Source organism: Amphiura filiformis, chromosome 2 (assembly GCF_039555335.1).
Source record: "Amphiura filiformis chromosome 2, Afil_fr2py, whole genome shotgun sequence".
NCBI lineage: Eukaryota > Metazoa > Echinodermata > Ophiuroidea > Amphilepidida > Amphiuridae > Amphiura > Amphiura filiformis.
Genome location: NC_092629.1, coordinates 25,491,951 through 25,510,341, shown reverse-complemented (window position 1 = coordinate 25,510,341; position 18,391 = coordinate 25,491,951).

Below are 18,391 nucleotides of genomic sequence, written 5' to 3'. Positions count from 1 at the left end.
AATATAGCACTCACTTTTTTTTAGTTTTTGCCGTTTGGACTATACTGTTATATTGTTTAATTGCATGTAAAACTGAGTCGCTTTTAAGAAAAGTTGAACAATGATGGCGCTATTCATCTAAAATCTTGTTTGCATCTTTACAAGGGGTAGACACTTGTAAAATGGATTTAGATGATCAGCAAATAGGCTAACAAAATATGACAAGGGAATTTTCAAAACACTTTTTATCATTAAATGTAAGGTAGAACTCATATTATTTGGCTAATTTAAATTCAAAATATATGTAAATAGCGCCCTCAGTTTGCACACAAATGTGCAGTTTATAGAATTAAAATTACCACAAAAAGCAGATAAAGTGGAATAATTTGATATAGAAAGGAATATCTATGCTGAAAATTACTACAAAATATATGTGTATATGCAGTTTATTAGTGTGATAGCTGTCGGTATTATTCAGGTCTAGAATTGAACATTATAATAATGTTTTATTAGAACAATTAATAAATGATCACATCAAACAAATTATATAAGAGCATGTTGTAAAGTGATTTTGTCCAGGTGGGTACCCATTATAAATGATTATGGTGATGGGTCGCTTTGGCCGCCCTTTGGTATATCACGTAATCTGTAATTGAAGACCTGAGCCCAAGAAGACCGTAAGTCCACTTGGCCCCTCAACATGTATATACATAAATTACGTATAGTTTCTTAGGGTTTGATAATGTGTAATACATGTTCCAGGGTCAAAACCTCATGAAAGGTTGTGAAAGATCTGTTTTGGCCCCTGAACATGAATTAAACAGTATCAAACCATAAGAAACTGTACGCAGCTTTAGTGTATACCTGTTGAGGGGCCAAGTGGACTTACGGTCTTCTTGCGCTCAGGTTTTCAATTTTAAACTTTTCAAATCACATCAAATTCCATTCAATCATAAATTTCTGGAATATTCTGAGTTTGCGTGTTTACAAGTTACAGGTTTGACATTGATTATGGAATATTTCTTCACGAAGTGCCAAGACTAATCTGAAAGGGGTTTGTATAAACCGCACGGGTTGAATATTAATTAGTTTATGAGATGGTGTCAAGTAATTTTGAATACAAAATGTGCTTACATGTTGGCGAGTTCATTGGACAGCCAGGAATCCGCACAGTTGTTTTTGTACCGTAAGTTTATCACATTTGACCCCAGTAAACTCATGGAAAGGACATTTTCTATCAAACAATTATTTTACACTATCTCCCGACACCCACCAATTAATATTAGCCCGTGCGGTTTTTGCATACCCCTTCCAGACTAGTCTTGGCGCTTCGTGAAGAAATATTCGATACTTAAAGCCATATTATAACATTTGCTGAGGAGAACGCCCTCAATTTGTTTTGTTTTTAAATTCTGGTTTTTACACGATTGTAATGTACTTAAGTCAATAAAGATACTCTGCAAAAATCAAGACTCTAGGTGCTGTAGTTTTGTCAAAATCCGAGATTTTGAATAAAACGATGGAACCGGCGTTTTATTATTACGATGGAAATATTAGTCGCACACGTATGCACAGTACGTACACGGCGTGCGGGATACACATATGCACACACCCCTAGGATCGAACCGTATTACAACCGCGGGAGTAACATGCATGGGCGTTAGTAGTAAATTCCAATTTTCTATGCTTTACCTCACTCGTTCGGCTCAAAATTAAAAGGGGACATATCTGACAGTAAAAGCTAACATTTTATGGAAAATAAATACTAATCTATTTTTACAGAAATGTTATAATATGGCTTTAATGTCAAGTCTGTAATTGTGTTATGGCCCTCAAAGTCCTAATGGGGACATTTTTTACGTGTTTAATGATAAAACAAGGATGCTATCAAGACCTCGACTAGGCAATAGGTAAATAACTTTTGGATTGTAAAGAGCAATTCAACTCATCATGCAATCTTCAATATTTTCAATTTTCAATGTAATGACAAACAATAAAAGAAATTATATGAAAATACTTATAATAGAAAGTTCTTAGATAATTGATTCACTTTCTTTAACACACAAATAGCACTCTTAGCGTGGATCTACTTTTCGGCGTAATGGTAAAAGCCTAACATTTCCCGCCTATTAAGAGCTGATCAAAATATACCTTCAGAGTAGAGGTGCCAAAACTATTCTGTGTTCCTTAGAGCAGAAAGGGGCTTAACTGGTCTGTGTTCCTTAGAATAAAGTGGGCCAAAACTCTTTTGTGTTCCTTAGAGTAAAGAGGGGCCAAAACTATTCTGTGTTCCTTAGAGTAGAAGGGGCTAAACTCTTTTGTGTCCTTTGAGGAAAGTGGGGCCAAAACTCTTTTGTGTTCCTTAGAGTAAAGAGGGGCCAAACTATTCTGTGTTCCTTAGAGTAAAGAGGGGCCAAAACTCATTTGTGTTTCTTAGAGTAAAGAGAGGCCAAAACTCGTCTGTGTTCCTTACAGTAAAGTGGGGTCAAAACTCTTTTGTGTTCCTTAGAGTAAAAGGGCCAAAACTATTCTGTGTTCCTTAGATTAAAGAGGGGCCAAAACTCATTTGTGTTCCTTACAGTAAAGTGATGCCAAAACTCATTTGTGTTCCTTAGAGTAAGGAGGGGCCAACACTCTTCTGTGTTCCTTAGAGTAGAAGGGGCTAAACTCTTTTGTGTTCCTTAGAATAAAGTGGGGCCAAAACTCGTCTTTGTTCCTTAGAGTAAAGTGGGGCCAAGGCTCTTTTGTGTTCCTCAGAGTAAAGAGGGCCAAAACTATTCTGTGTTCCTTAGAGTAAAGAGGGGCCAAAACTCATTTGTGTTTCTTAGAGTAAAGAGGGGCCAAAACTCATTTCTATTACTTAGAGTAAGGAGGGGCCAAAACTCTTCTGTGTTCCTTAGAGTAGAAGGGGCTAAATTCTTTTGTGTTCCTTAGAGTAAAGTGGGGCCAAAACTCGTCTGTGTTCCTTAGAGTAAAGTGGGGCCAAAACTCTTTTGTGTTCCTCAGAGAAAAGAGGGGCCAAAACTATTCTGTGTTCCTTAGAGTAAAGAGGGGTCAAAACTATTCTGTGTTCCTTAGAGTAAAGAGAGGCCATAACACTTTTGTGTTCCTTAGAGTAAAGAGGGGTCAAAACTCATTTGTGTTTCTTAGAGTAAAGGGAGGCCAAAACTCGTCTGTGTTCCTTACAGTAAAGCGGGGCCAAAACTCTTCTGTGTTCCTTAGAGTAAAGAGGGGCCAAAACTCATTTGTGTTCCTTAGAGTAAAGAGGGGCCAAAACTATGCTGTGTTCCTTAGAGTAGAAGGGACTAAACTCTTTGTGTTCCTTAGAGTAAAGAGGGGCTAAAACTCGTCTGTGTTCCTTACAGTAAAGCGGGGCCAAAACTCATTTGTGTTTCTTAGAGTAAAGAGTGGCCAAAACTCGTCTGTGTTCCTTAGAGTAAAGAGGGGCCAAAACTCATTCTTAGAGTAAAGAGGGTCCAAAACTCATTTGTGTTTCTTAGAGTAAAGAGAGGCCAAAACTCGTCTGTGTTCCTTAGAGTAAAGAGGGGCCAAAACTCATTTGTGTTTCTTAGAATAAAGAGAGGCCAAAACTCGTCTGTGTTTCTGACAGTAAAGCGGGGCCAAAACTCTTCTGTGTTCCTTAGAGTAAAGAGAGGCCAAAACTCTTTTGTGTTCCTTATAGAGTATAAGAGGGGTCAAAACTCATTTGTGTTTCTTAGAGTAAAGAAAGGCCAAAACTCGTCTGTGTTCCTTACAGTAAAGTGGGGCCAAAACTCTTCTGTGTTCCTAAGAGTAAAGAGGGGACAAAACTCATTTGTGTTTCTTAGAGTAAGGCCAAAAAATTGTTGCCTTCAGCGATTGAACCCAAATCCTAATGGCGATTATACAGGTACATTGTATATTCAAAAAATCAATGTTTTTCCCCTAAATTTAATATTTTATTGAAGGACCCATTTCACATGGGAAAACGCGGTAAAATCGCCCAAAACTGACAATAATATTGCTGGACATTACAGTAAATAGCCGAAAATTGTGCTAAATTGTGACCTACCACTAAGAATCGTGTTAAATTTTGATAAATCACAGCAAATTCAGGTAAATTTTACAAAATTGTTTCAAATTTTGATCAATCGGCTAAAATTGTCGAAAATCACCAAAATAAACTGCTAAGGAAGCTAAAATCTACAAAATAGAGATAACTGAGCAGATTTTGCAAAAATAATGCAGCAATTTACTGCGTTTGCCAATGTGAAATGGCGCCTTAGTGAAAGCCTAGTCTCAAATTGATTATTTAACAAGTATCCGCAGTCAAAATTGAAAAGCATTATTTTAAAAAGCGCCCTTTATCATTGTTTTTCTTTTACAAACGTACGCTTGAGTAAATATTACACCATATTTGCAAATAAAATAAAATAACAAATCTCACAGTTATAGACAAGACCCTAGGTTACATTCATGCAAAATATGAAAGGGCTACTATATGCAATAACTGAGATATAAGGGTGGAGTAGAACTTTTTGAATGACCCTCGTTTATAAGAAGTAACTTTAATCAAAGAAATTATGCCCACAGATTGTCAAAGCAAAAAGATTAAACTTCTGATAGGCATAAATAGTCGCAGAGCCTCGGAATGCCCCGCGGGCTTCGCCCTTGGGGCATTCCTCGGAATAAAAACAACCAAGTCTCAAATATGACACAAGGACCGAATAATACAACGCGCGAGGTGACCAACATCATTCATAACCGACTTTTTGTTTGTAAAATTTAAAATTTGTGTATTTTTTAAAGAAATAAAAGGCAATTATTTTCAGCCCATCTGACTCTAATAATGGAAACACCCCTCAAAAAGAATACAGCAACCCAGTTAATTGGGGTATTCCCCTCTACGTCACGAGTTTAAATACCTCATTTACATACAAAACTGTAACCATCTGTCCAATCACAACGATCGTTACATTTTAATTGGATGAATTTAAAATGCATGGTACGGGGCCATTTTACATTGCGCTGACCTGGCGCTCACAGAATTTACGCTGTGCGCTGAACATGTGGTTACTGTCAGTTTGAACCAAAACAACTATGTTCGATTGATCCTTTTGAACTGTTTTCATTCTAATTAATGTTTTGGAATGTATCCAACAGTAACATTTATGTGTTTTTGTCATCTCGTATTGAGTTTAATGGACATTTGCCTGAGGGGAATGCATTTATCATCTTGCTAGATCTGGCCAAACTTGGATCAGACTTCGCGGGGAAAACTTTTGCATGCAACGGAACGCGAAGAAATCACACGAGACTACACACGTTTTGTCAATAATACCATGGATAATACTGGTTAAAATTTACTGCACTGTACAGCCATCTTCAGCCTCAGATCAAAGCACTGTATAACTCGGGATATAATCATGGGTTTCAACAGTCATGAGAGTGATTCTACACATTTTTGTACAAGTACAAGTTTCCAAGTTCAAGAGTTCAAAGCTCTCCATTCATCATTTCATGCATTGTGTTTGCATTTACATAAACACTACTACCATGACTACTCTACAGTACAGCTACTCATGTGAGCTACTACAGCTCATCCGGCATCCAGCTGGTTCCATGGAGTATAAATTATATTTCTGAAGGTACCTGTCAAACCTTTTCTCATGTTTTTACTGTGGAATATATTGTGTGGAATATTATGTACACCAGATCAGCATGCCAGGAAATACTCAGTCAAAATTCATGGAATGTTCATGACATCGCACGTGTGACCAAACCAGACAAAATTCAATCAGGTCAGGAATACAAATCAATGGCAATACATTGGTAAGTGCATGTACTATAATACACAGAAAACATCAACATATTAATAAATTCATGAATTTATATACAATATTTTTGCCATTCAGGTAAGATCCCAAATTTGCTGGAAAATAGAAATATTAAATTTTAAACGAATCAATGTTTGAAATTAAAAATTTAAACAAAATGTACATGTGTACAATGTAGATCTGTTTACCATGTTAGTATTTGTTTACACAAACATAACATACCTGGTACTGAGCATGTGAGACTTGACAAATTAACTTTAAGCAAGTTACAGATCTACGTACACTATTGTCAGCTGTATTGTATTTACATTTACCATACATTTATTTTATCTTTCTAGTTTACTATGGTAGCACATGCATGCATGCTACTGTTTTGTTGAAATTTAATTTCATGCATACATTTTAAATTTCACCAAACACTAAAATCAGTAGGCCTACTAGACAGGCCCTATACAAAATTTACAATCTTTTTTAACTAATGTTGAATTTCAGAAGTCAGGAATGGTACTAAAACTTCACTGGTTCACATTATGACCAAAGTTAAACAATTTTATACTCTGGCAACAAAACCCAAGTCAATATAAAATATATACAATATTCAATATCATAATAATTATATACAAAATAGGCCTAGCCTAGGCTAGGCCTAATCCAGCTTTTGCTAGGTCTAGGATTAATAATTTCTATTCATTTAAAATTTGAAATGATATGGCATCATGGCATGTATATGGATGCAATCTCTATTTATAGTTGTTTTTGATGGTCCTATTTAAGCAAGGGTTGTCCTTTTCAGTTGTTTTTGAAGGTAATGTTAAGGGTTGCCCCTTGAAAGTTGCAATTGGCAAACAGATGACCAAGACTGGCAAGAGGAAACGATTGAGCCTGCTGCTGATTAACCTGTGGTCTTGGTGCAACACTGGTAGGTGGAGGAGGTTGCATGCAAGATGTAGGTGGTCTTGTGGTTGCGCTGGAAGTGGAAGCGAAATGAATTGATCTTGATGGTTGACTGAGCTGCAGATTCTGCGTGTTGACTGATGGCGCTAATGTGCGAAGGGGGGTACGAGTCGGTTGCATGCAGGATGTTGGTACAGTAGACATGGCAGACGCTGTTTGCTGTTGTTGGATGCTTGTTGTTACAACATTCTCTTCTTCAGGTGCTCGTGCAACTGTACTAGCTGGTGCCGAAGCTCTTTTCCTACCACTTGCAAGGATTGAAGTCATCCCCCGTTTTTGACCATCAGATGCATCACTGCAGTAGATGCTCAAGCTGCTTGCATTGCGATGACCCGAGAGGCTACATCTCATTCTGTCGGATACCCCAGCATGGGACAACACTCTGATCGCTGTGGCTTTGATAGAGTGGTTTGTGTAGATCTTACTCAGCTTAGCATCTATAGAGATGTTCCTCATCATGGATCCCAGAGTGTTATGACCTAAGGGCATGTTGTCGTACCAGGTCAAACTCTTGGGAGATGCAGATTTCTTAGGCCTCTGATATAGGGCGTCACATTTAGGATTTAGCTTTGAGACATATGATTTGAATGTTTTGACTGGGCAGAAGATGTCTTCTGTTGCATACAACTTCTTCTTGCTGTTGAATTTCTCATTGATTGTTGCGGGGTGATTCTTCTGGTGCTCGTTGTAACTTAAGGTGAGATATTCCTTATTTGCTGCGTCTTTCAGAACTTCAAAGTCATTCTTCTTTAAGGTGCGCAGACCTTCCCGGCCTCGTCGACAGAACATGTATTGGATGTTAAAAAACACCAATCTTTGAAGGCCTAGGGGTGTATTGATATCAAAGACATCGGAATCGAACAACTGTTGCATGTCTTCTTCCGAAATTTCTGGATAACTCTGGGTCTTGTCTTCTCCGCTACGCTTTGCTATTTTTAGTCCACCGTCAAACACGTTGTTTGCTGCAGCGAAACTTTCTCCCTTTAAGATGTTGATCTTGCGATTGTTGGGTGGGGAACTGAGGTAGCGCTGAATTGCAGCACGAATGTTGCATAAGCTGGACTTTGAGTACTTTTCCCCATTGGTTTTGCGAACTTCTCCATAGAATTTCCTTAAAAGCTGGCAGAGCTGCGGTTCAGGAAGTTGCTCGAAAGCGTCAGATGTGTCAATCGATTTGCACCATTCTGCAAGATTTATGAAAGTAAACAAAAAGAAAGAAAGAGAACTGATTAATGATTTGGGCAGTAGGCCTAGTTTTCAAATAATGGCGTTTTAGGAAATTGTTCATATACTCGCATTTAGGCGACAAAAAAACACACCCTGTTCTACGAGCCTGACCGACCCAGAATTTGCATTTTGGAGAATTAAAAAATAAAATTGCTAAAATCATGTAAATCTGCCGTAGAAAATATGTATGCCAAACATTTCAGATTTTTCATATTTTTTTGAATTTTTTGGGTAATTTTACTTTAGCCTGACCGACCCTACTTGTCGGTCAGTCGACTCATAGAACAAGGTGTTTTTTGTTGCCTTATTAAGCTTGATTTTGTTTTTTGTTTTACACTCATGTTAATATTTTTGTAAACAAAATGTTATCTTTTGATAATGATAAATGGTGTCGTAGGCCTACTCTAGTTTTATATTTGTCTCAGCTCAGGTCTAGTTTTCTCCCCCTCCCCTTTTTTTAGACTTTTTTTTTTACATGACAAAATTGTTGGGTTCCAAATTTCATTGCTCTGGTCATCACCCAAAAGTGGGATGGGGAGTAGGGTCGTGTCAAAAAAATTCTGATTTTACTCTCCCTAACAGGGCTCATATTAATTATAATTGCACAGTCCCTTATTTAGGATTTCCAGTGTACAAAATCACGTAAACATGCACATCAACATGCACGTCGATGTACACGCACAACATACACAGGGTTGCCAAACCCGCGAGTGGGTAGCCCAATACAAAATGTTGCGGTATTTACGTCCGTGTTTACTTGTTTGTTGTGGATTTTATTTGGTGTGGATTAACCTTTTTCAGTGGAATTATCACTACACAGTACATAGATTTATGATCATGTGTCAACTACCTTTTATCAAACGAACTGCCCATATAGTGGAGTCTACTGTTTTCTTCTCATGTCTTGCCGTTTCCAACGCTACCAGATCATCTTCACTACATGAAGCGAATCGTGCTTTCTTGGGCGATGGAGCCGAGTTTTCCTCATTCTTCTGGTCATTTTGAGTCGGAATAGGATTCAAATCTAGCATGGATGTTAAAACTGCGTCATTGTCCCAAGACTCCCAGAGATTATCTAGCTCAAAACCGGTAAAAAACTCTGGAAAACTAAGATTATTATCTTCGGTTTCGGATACCGGCTCCATATTGCTTCGGATGTCGGGAAGCTTACGAGTGGAACAAAATCACTATGGAAATAAAACCCGGACAAAACTCATGATTTCAGTGGTAATATTTTTATTATTTTCCTGGTCATGATACAACAAGGGTATGTGGGTTATTTTAAATATACCGTGTTATTCTCATTTAGTGTATTATGGATATTTCTAGCATTAAATTCTCGATATTGTTCACACTTTGGTTGCTCGGGAGATGTCGCCCAAGTCGCTTGGTTTGTCTACTTTTTGGCACTAGTCGCCATTTTGAATTTGGCGCTAGCGAATTTTAATCAGATTCAGGGCCCAAATCAAGTAAATCTGCCGCTTGTTGCCATACTACGTCATCGTACATGTATGCAAATGAAGACGCGGAGGTCATTGATGGATATCAATAACCTCCGCGCCTGTGTGCGTGTATCGTGTAACAAGCAATTTGATTGGGGTGCACTTGTGGTGTGATACGCGGAGGTTATGAATTGGTTATAAAGAGATAACGTGATTGCTAACAGGATCAGACTGATATCAGACTATACTTTGATCAGCTCGTCATCGGCGGGCCTTATAACATCACGGATTAATATCAATATATTTTATTTTGAGAATTGTCATGTGACATCTCGCCAGAAGTATCAGAAATTATTAATTCAAGCCCTATACTTTATTTAACATGCACAGTATACACCAGACAGGTTAACTATATCACTCTAAACGTGGGTCTACTTTTTGGCGTAGTGGTAAAAGCCTGACAACATGTATTTAGCACACAGCATGCAAAATAATACCCTATAACCGCATGTTTTGTCCTCTGTTTCTAAAGTTAGGATTGAGCTATATGTTTTATTTAGTAAAACATGATAATATTTTTTTAATCACAAAAAATTTGTACCATTTTTTTGAGGCCTCGGGAGTAGTATTAAATCCTGATTAAATCACAAATCTTAAGTGTAATTTCCCTTAGATATCTATTACTACAATAGCTCTTTACAACGGGTGATATTTCTCATTAGCAATATCGTACTTTTATCAATTTTGAGAAAAAGTATGAAAAGTCATGGTCAAAGTCATTCATCACGGTTGATTTGACCCATCAATAACGAAAATTTTGCTCTTTAACTATCCTTACGAAATCACGCGTTTAATACTTAGATTTGGCTTGCTCTTAAGTTATCCATTAAATACTTAAAAACACTGCAAATATAAAATTCTCTCATCTTCATTGCCACACCCCTACGGTTCAAGTCGTAATTGTGCAAAACGCATTCTTAGGTTTTTTTCTTGTATTTTTATACAGATTGTATTCCCTGTACTTGGAGCTGGTAACGGGAGAAAACGGCATCTAATCCTCTAGCTAAACACACACCTTATATTACTAACCATAATAAAAAAAAATTAACGGATTTTTAGAATTTATAATTATAATATAAATAGCACAAATAATTTAAGGCATCGGTAGCTCCGGAACTTGTGTCCATGAACGACCCTCAATCATTTTAAGGTAAAATTCATAATTTGAAAGTATAAAGCATGCGGGTATTTGGGGGGGGGGCTTTGGGGGCGCCAGCCCGCCGGGGTCGAAGTAGGGGCGGCAAAAACGAAGGGGCTGCGGAAGAAGAAGGGCGGCAAAAACAGGGGCGGCAAAAACGAATGGGGCGGCAAAATGGATTAGCAAACAATAAAGGGCGCAAAAAATTGAAAAAGCATAAAAAATTTTGAAAAAAGGTTGCTTTTAGGGCGCTATCGCCTAAATTCCTTTTCTTTTTTTTTTCTTTTTTTTTCTTTTTTGCTCTTCACTTTTTCAAACGACCGTGAAAAAAATTGGGTCAACCTTTTCGGGCTGTTAAGGAAGGGGCGGCAAAATTGTTTTTTCTTCAGCCCCCCCTGGTTGGGGCAACCACGGTACGCCACTGTAAAGCATTTCACAATTTAAGGTAAAATCCATGCATCTTAAAAGCTTCCGCGTACCTACCCCATCCACGTCTCCCGCCTTCTCTGGCCTCTGGACATCACAAAATACAGACAGGGAAAGAATTCAGAAACATTCAGAAATCATGTACATAATCGCATTACGATCTAATTGCGAATGACTTGAATATCATCAAATTATTCATTTGCCTGCGATTCAAAGTCGACCCAACCATCTCCTTCTACAAAAGTATTTAAGTGCCAGAACCATGAGAGTTTCCACACATAAAATACAATTCAGATGCAAGTGTGGTGTAATTGAAATCCGGGATAACTTGAGAGGGAGATCTGTAATAACTGAGTCAAGATTTTTCGTTTACGGTAGGCTAAAGCTATTTATTTTTTAGTACATTTATAATACCGTAAAAAATCGATAATAAGCATATGTGCCTATTAACGTGTTGCTCGGACAAGGACACATTTTTTGGGTAGTTGGGTACACCCATCGTATGTGTGAGTTACGGCTTTTGACAATTGGACAAGCCTTACTCACACACCCCTGTACATACCGGCTCCATACATTCGATGTATGTAGGTAGGTAAACTTTTGCATTTTTTTCTTTTCATTTATAAATATCTGTGTTATAGATATTAGTAAATTAAAAGAAACAATGAAAAAGTATAACAAACTACCAAAAAAGAAATCGTTTTGTCCGAGCAACTCGTTAATAGGCACATATGCTTAGTATCGAATTTTTACGGTAATAAGCTTTTGGCTTAAGGGATCTAGAATGAGCGTTTATGGCGTTTCGACAGTATTTTTTGTGGGACATGAGAGCACCTCAGACATATCGAATTGCATTCTGAATACGAAGCATGTCTTTCTGATATCAAATAATTTTCATTTTTGAAATTCACGATATAATACAAATTTTATGACAAATTATTAAAATTTGATATTTTCAAATTTTTGATATATAACAGTCCTCGAAATAAATTTTATAAATCTAATGATATATTCTTAAAGTGTATGTAGCTGGGAGGAAAAGCCGACGATCAATTAAAAATTTTGACCTTTTACATTGAAGATATGGATTTTTTTCCCAAAAGACCTTTTTTGTGTGTGTTTTGGGGAAAAATCCATATCTTCAATACGAAAGGTCAAAATTTTCAATTGATCGTCTGCTTTTCATCCCCCCTACATACACTTCAAGTATAAATCATCAGATTTATAAAGTTTACTTCAAGTACTGTTAAATATCAAAATATCAATTTTAATGATTTGCCATAAAATGTGTATTACATTGCGAATGTCAAAAAATCAAAATTATTTGATATCAGAAGGACATTCTTCGTATTCAGAATGCAATTCGATATGTCTGATATGCTCTAATGTCCCACAATAAATACTGTCCAAACGTTCATACCCCACCCCTTAATTGTACGAGGGTCATTTAAGAAGTTATACCTCCGCTATTATATAATTGAAGACCGAATTAAAAAGACTAGTTTGCGTCTGACATCAGGGCAACGGCGCAACATGATTGGTTGCTGTACGGCATTTTTGGTCTTGTTGACAGGGCGTCATACGCAAACTAGTCTTTCTGGGTTTTTTTAATTCGGACTTCAATAATAACTTTGGTCCTGTAAGTTGTAGCTTCTTCAAACACAGCCTGATTATACATTGAAATGTCACCTACAAATGAGGGCAAATGTATATTGATACCTTTTTCAGGTTTTTTAGGTGATCTCAGCATCAAAAATTTATTAGATTTGATACACCGGAAACGGTAAATATCGTAAAACATTTACATGAAAATATGTGTGTATCCATCCGTGATACACGATTAGCTCGATATGCAAGTGTTATGATTATGCTAACAGATTGTAACTGAAACAACATCAAATGTGTAACCAACAGCAAGAAAAAATTATGCCAGCATCCAATTTTTCCTGTTATGTATGGTGGTCTTTTAGAACATGGGAATTTGCTTGGGCCCATCTATATGAAGTGTATTTGAAGTTCTGTAAAGTTAAAAGAAAAGACACCAACAACTTTTTGCACTTGGTATTTGCAAATTAGTTTCATTGACGTTTTGGTATTTAATTACCAAGTGATATTTTCATGGTAGGTTATTTAAAATGCTCCTGATAAGCCCTTTTTTCTAATACATCAAATTTCTGCATAAATGTCTTTTTGGATTTTTTAAGAAAAACAACAGTTCTTATCAGCTCTTATTTTTTCTTCGCTAAAATCAACGTTTTTTGTTGAAGTGAACCAGCTTTTTTACCATTTATATGATTTTCAATATTTTCTTTATGTCAGCTTCAATTTACGCAAACTGAAGTGACCAAATGGTATATTACGACCACTTCAATTGGTCTACTTATGTCTTCTTTGTAGATATAATTATGTACATATTTTCTTCATTTCCGTGACACAGAATCCTAATTAAATTTTTACTCTGTCTACAGCAAATGTAAGATATGAAACCAAATTTTCTCACAAACTAGATAAGACGCTAGGTTACATTCATGCAAAATATGAAAGAGCTACTATATGCAATAACTGAGATATAAGGGTGGGGTAGAACTTTTTGAATGACCCTCGTTCATAAAAAATATAAAAAAAAAAAAAACTTTAAGGTTATACGATGTATTGTTGGTCGAATCAGCAGAAAAAAAGTAGTTCACAGCATCTTGCGAATGGTAGTGAGCTTTAGCAAAAATTACATTGCTCAATTCATAGCGAGCGTGTAGAAGAATTCAAATATTACAGATATACTTTTGTAGGTCCTGTGGTTCTTTAGTTATGTTGTAAAGAGGGCTGAAACAACAACACTTTTGTAAAACGTACATAACTCATTAACAACAATAAATTAAGCAAGTTTTCAAAGTATATGCTTTGTAGAATGAACTTTTGCAAAACACGAAAGTATTATTTTTCAATAATATAATGATTCAGATACTGAAAATCGATTTTATTTGGCTGCTTCGACCAACAATATCTCGTATACCCTTAATAACCAAAGAAATTATACTCAAAGATGATCAAATCACTAGCACTGGGATCCACAACATGCTTATCTATCAGGGCACAGTTCTTTAACCCCAATATATTCGTATATACATTCATTGAATGACCTTTGAAAATTTGGGTACAAAAATTCATACTCTGCAACTTGAGGTCACATTTTGCACTATGATTGGTTTATTGAGGTTATTGAACAATGCCATTGGGATGAGGCCATGTGGACCATAGTGAATGCAAAAGACTGAGCTCTGAGAGGCTTAAGTAGTCTCAAACCACTTATCTTCGCCATCAAGCTAAATTCAATATAAAATATAAAGTGCATTTCGCACTTGACTACTTATTCATCTCTGAGCTCCGTCTTTTGCATTCTCGGAACAAAATAATAAGTAATACTCTTCCCGTTGCAAATTTCCTCTCATATGATTTTTAACTTGCATAGTACAGCGTTATGATCATGTTTGAAGTAATATCGTCTTGTTGTTTAACATCATCTTATTGAGAAATAAAATTGTTTGATTCAAACTATCGGTAAGTAATCAAATATTTATGTCTATTTAAAGGGATGGTGTATGGACGTTTGGACAGTATTTATTGTGGGACATTATAGAGCACATCAGACATACCGAATTGCATTCTGAATACGAAGAATGTCCTTCTGATATCAAATAATTTCGATTTTTTTTTTAAATTCGCAAAAATTAGGTCCTCTTGTTCAAAACTAAATTTTTCAAGAATTAATCGTCAAACCTTACTAGCCAGAGAGTGGTCATCAAATTGAAGTTTTTCTCCTAACTAAATATATTGATTTAGATAACAAAATTTTTTGGCTGCTTCGACCAACAATACCTAGTCTACCCTTAAATTAGGAAATTTATGTATTCTATTTGTACTTCAATCATTTTCGTTGTTGCTACTTTTGTTGTTGTCGTAGTTGATGCTGCTGTCATTTTTGCTTCTCAATCTCCAGAAAAGAAAGAACCACAAATTAAGAAAAAAAAAAAGAAATGAAAGAAATCGCGCACAGCGCTTTGTTCAACTGTTCAACTTACGCGTCGCGTGTTTACGTGTGTTTTTTAATTGGTCTAAAAAGAGAGAAGGGGCCTGTTAGTGCTTTTGTTGTTATTGTCGTTGCTGCTGCTGTTATTTCTGCTTCTCAATCGCCAGAAAATATCGCGCACAGCGCTTTGTTCAACTCTGTTCAACTTCAGTAATACAACAAAACATTATAAGGTTTCAGACGTGTTTTCGTGTGTTTTTCCTTGGTCTAATAAAAGAGATTAGGAACCTGTTGTTACTAGTTTTGTTTTCGTTGATGCTGCTAATATTTCTGCTTCTCAATCACCAAAAAAAGGGCCACAAAAAAAAAAAAAATGAAAAAAATGTTTAAATGACGGTCGGGTTATATAAAGGGTATATTAAGGTTATTAATTATTTTAAACTGTTGTGATTTGGTAGTTCACAGCATCTTACGAATGGTAGTGAGCTTTGGCAAAAAACTGTATTGCTCAATTCATAGCGAGTGTGTAGAAGAATTCAAATATCACAGATATACTTTTATAGGTGCTGCGGTTCTTGAGTTACGTTGTAACTGAAACAACAACACTTTTGTAAAACGTACATAACTCATTAACAACAATAAATTAAGCAAGTTTGCAAAGTATATGATTTGCAGAATGAACTTTTGCAAAACATCAAGGTGTTATTTTTCAATAATATATTGTATCTAGATAATGAAAATCGATTTTTAGGTTGCTTCGACCAACAATACCTCGTCTACCCTTAAGAGTATAAAACGTTTTCATAACCTTAAAAACATTTTTTTGATGATCTACTGCTCAGCAAACAAAAATGTTTTACAGAAAACGTTTAAATGTCGGGTTATATAAATGGTATAAAAACGTTTTAATAACATTCCAAAAACATTCTTGAAAACTTCATACAAAACTTTCTAAACAGAATGTTATTTTGGGGTTGAAAAAATATTTTGCGAAAAATTTTTGCCAAAAATATTTTCAATAACGTTTTAAAAACGTTTTCATGACCTCTATATAACCCGACATTTAAATGCTATTAAAAGGTTTTGAAAAAAACATTTTAAGAACATTTCTGTGTTTGCTGGGTTCAAATATTTCAACATAATGTTATTTTTAGTATTGACACAATATTTGGCAAAAATGTTTGCAAAATAGTTTACAATTACATTTTTTGAAAACATTTCAAAATATTGTTGTAGTGTGTTTTCATACAAAACGTTTAAAAACGTTATCATGACCTTTATATAACTCGACATTTTAATGTTATTAAAACGTTTTTACCTAAACCAAAAGCCAAAATATTCTGTCGGTCCAACATCCGGGTTATCTCTAGTCTCGGGCCCAAACTGCATGTGGCTCACGGTTTGTTATGAACAACAGAAACCGGCTGTGAAGGAGGCTACATAGCGATGTTGTTGGATTGACATTCACTTTCGGAAAAAACGACACTCGACCATGGAATTTAATTTTAAGTTTGTCAGTATATAAACGGTAAATCAAGTATGTTTCTTCCACTCTGAAGACTTAGAAACGGTTGTTTGATTCCACTGACTATTTGCGATCGAAATTTACATAACACCAATGACAGAAATCATCAACAAAAATCGAATCAGGGACTTGTTTTCACTCGACCGTGAATCGCATCATCAACCGGAAGTGACGTGGCACGGACCGACAGAATAACTTATTTAAAACGTTTTTAAAACGTTTTTAAAACAACTGGGCTGACTGTATGTAAATTCACTTATCATGATCGCTACCAGCGCTCGCTTTAGCCAATCGCTCTTGAACGGTTAATATTAACATGATATTCAGCAGTGTGCAAAACTTCAACTACATGTAGTGCTTATGATAATAACAGGGAATATATCGTCACTGGGTGGGAAAACCTCATTATGTACTTTTGGCCCTTTAACATGGATAAAGCCTTGTAGGTGTAGTCTTTATAGGTTGCTTCATCCATGTTCAAGGGCCAAAAGTACATGCAGGAAACACCTCACATTTACTTTTGGCCCTTGAAAATGGATAAAGCCTTGTAGGTGTAGACTTTATATTGAATGGTTTACTTCATCCATGTTCAAGGGCAAAGAATACATATAAGGTTTTTCCCGCCCAGTGACGATATGTTCCTTTTGTTTTCAGTTCACAGATCAGGCCACTCATCAGTGACGATCATACCGTGATAAACCGACGCTGAACGATGACGTGTCCCCATATTCGCGTTCTCTATTATTTAGGGTTACTTTTACTTTCTTTTCCAAGAGACATTGAGAGCTGCATGGATTCATACTTGCCTTCATATGTCAATGACGATGCTTTAATGTCGTTTTGGACGACATCCCTATTTGATTTGTATGATGTAAACCATGGCTTACACTCCAGAGAGAATGCTTGTTCTAAGACATATCATTCTGTGAATAGTAAAACCAAACGGTTTCGTGCTGGTACCGAATTAGAATGTACTATTACGGTTAACGCATTTTCTCGTTCTCGGTTTATAATCGACATACAACATATAGAAGCAAATTACAATTACTCCACGTTTATTATGGAACAAATTGACGTCAACGGTACAAGCTCAGAATCCAGTGGCTTAGTACCCTATACGAAAAATGTCAGTTACTTCTCATTCCCGCTCGATCCTTGTAGAGCCACACTAGTAGGGACATCCCTAATTTTTCATTTTTCTATGATGTATATCGAATTTACCATCACTTCTCACGATCATATTAGTGATACAATTGATATTCAACAAGCTAATTGCAATCTCACTGAATATCAAGGAGTCCGACGAGTCTATCTCAGCCCGTATCCAATACCACTTCAGATTTTACATTCTGACATCTTTCAAATATACATGTACTGGTATGACGTCGACTGTCTTGAAAATTGCACTTGTTCATTAGGTCACAAAAGCTTTGCAAGCAAATGCCAAGAGGAAACGGAGAGAATGTTGCTTATTTGTGATCCAAACACTGCGGGTTTATCGTTTTACCGTCGTTACATAAATACGATTGAACCAGAAGCGTTTTGGTGTTTTAAGTCCGTACATAAGTTGGAACTGGCTCGCAATAGGATTCGTGTTTTGCCTTTACATATTTTCCATGGCCTGAACAAATTGAGGTGGTTAAGTTTAAGTTACAATAGACTGACCACGTTGCCTACAAATATTCTCGATGATCAGATTAATATTAGGTATATTTTTATAGATAGGAATAACATAACATCACTAACTGAGAGCATCTTCAATTCCGCTTTGAATCTTCGGTACTTAGACATGAGTTATAA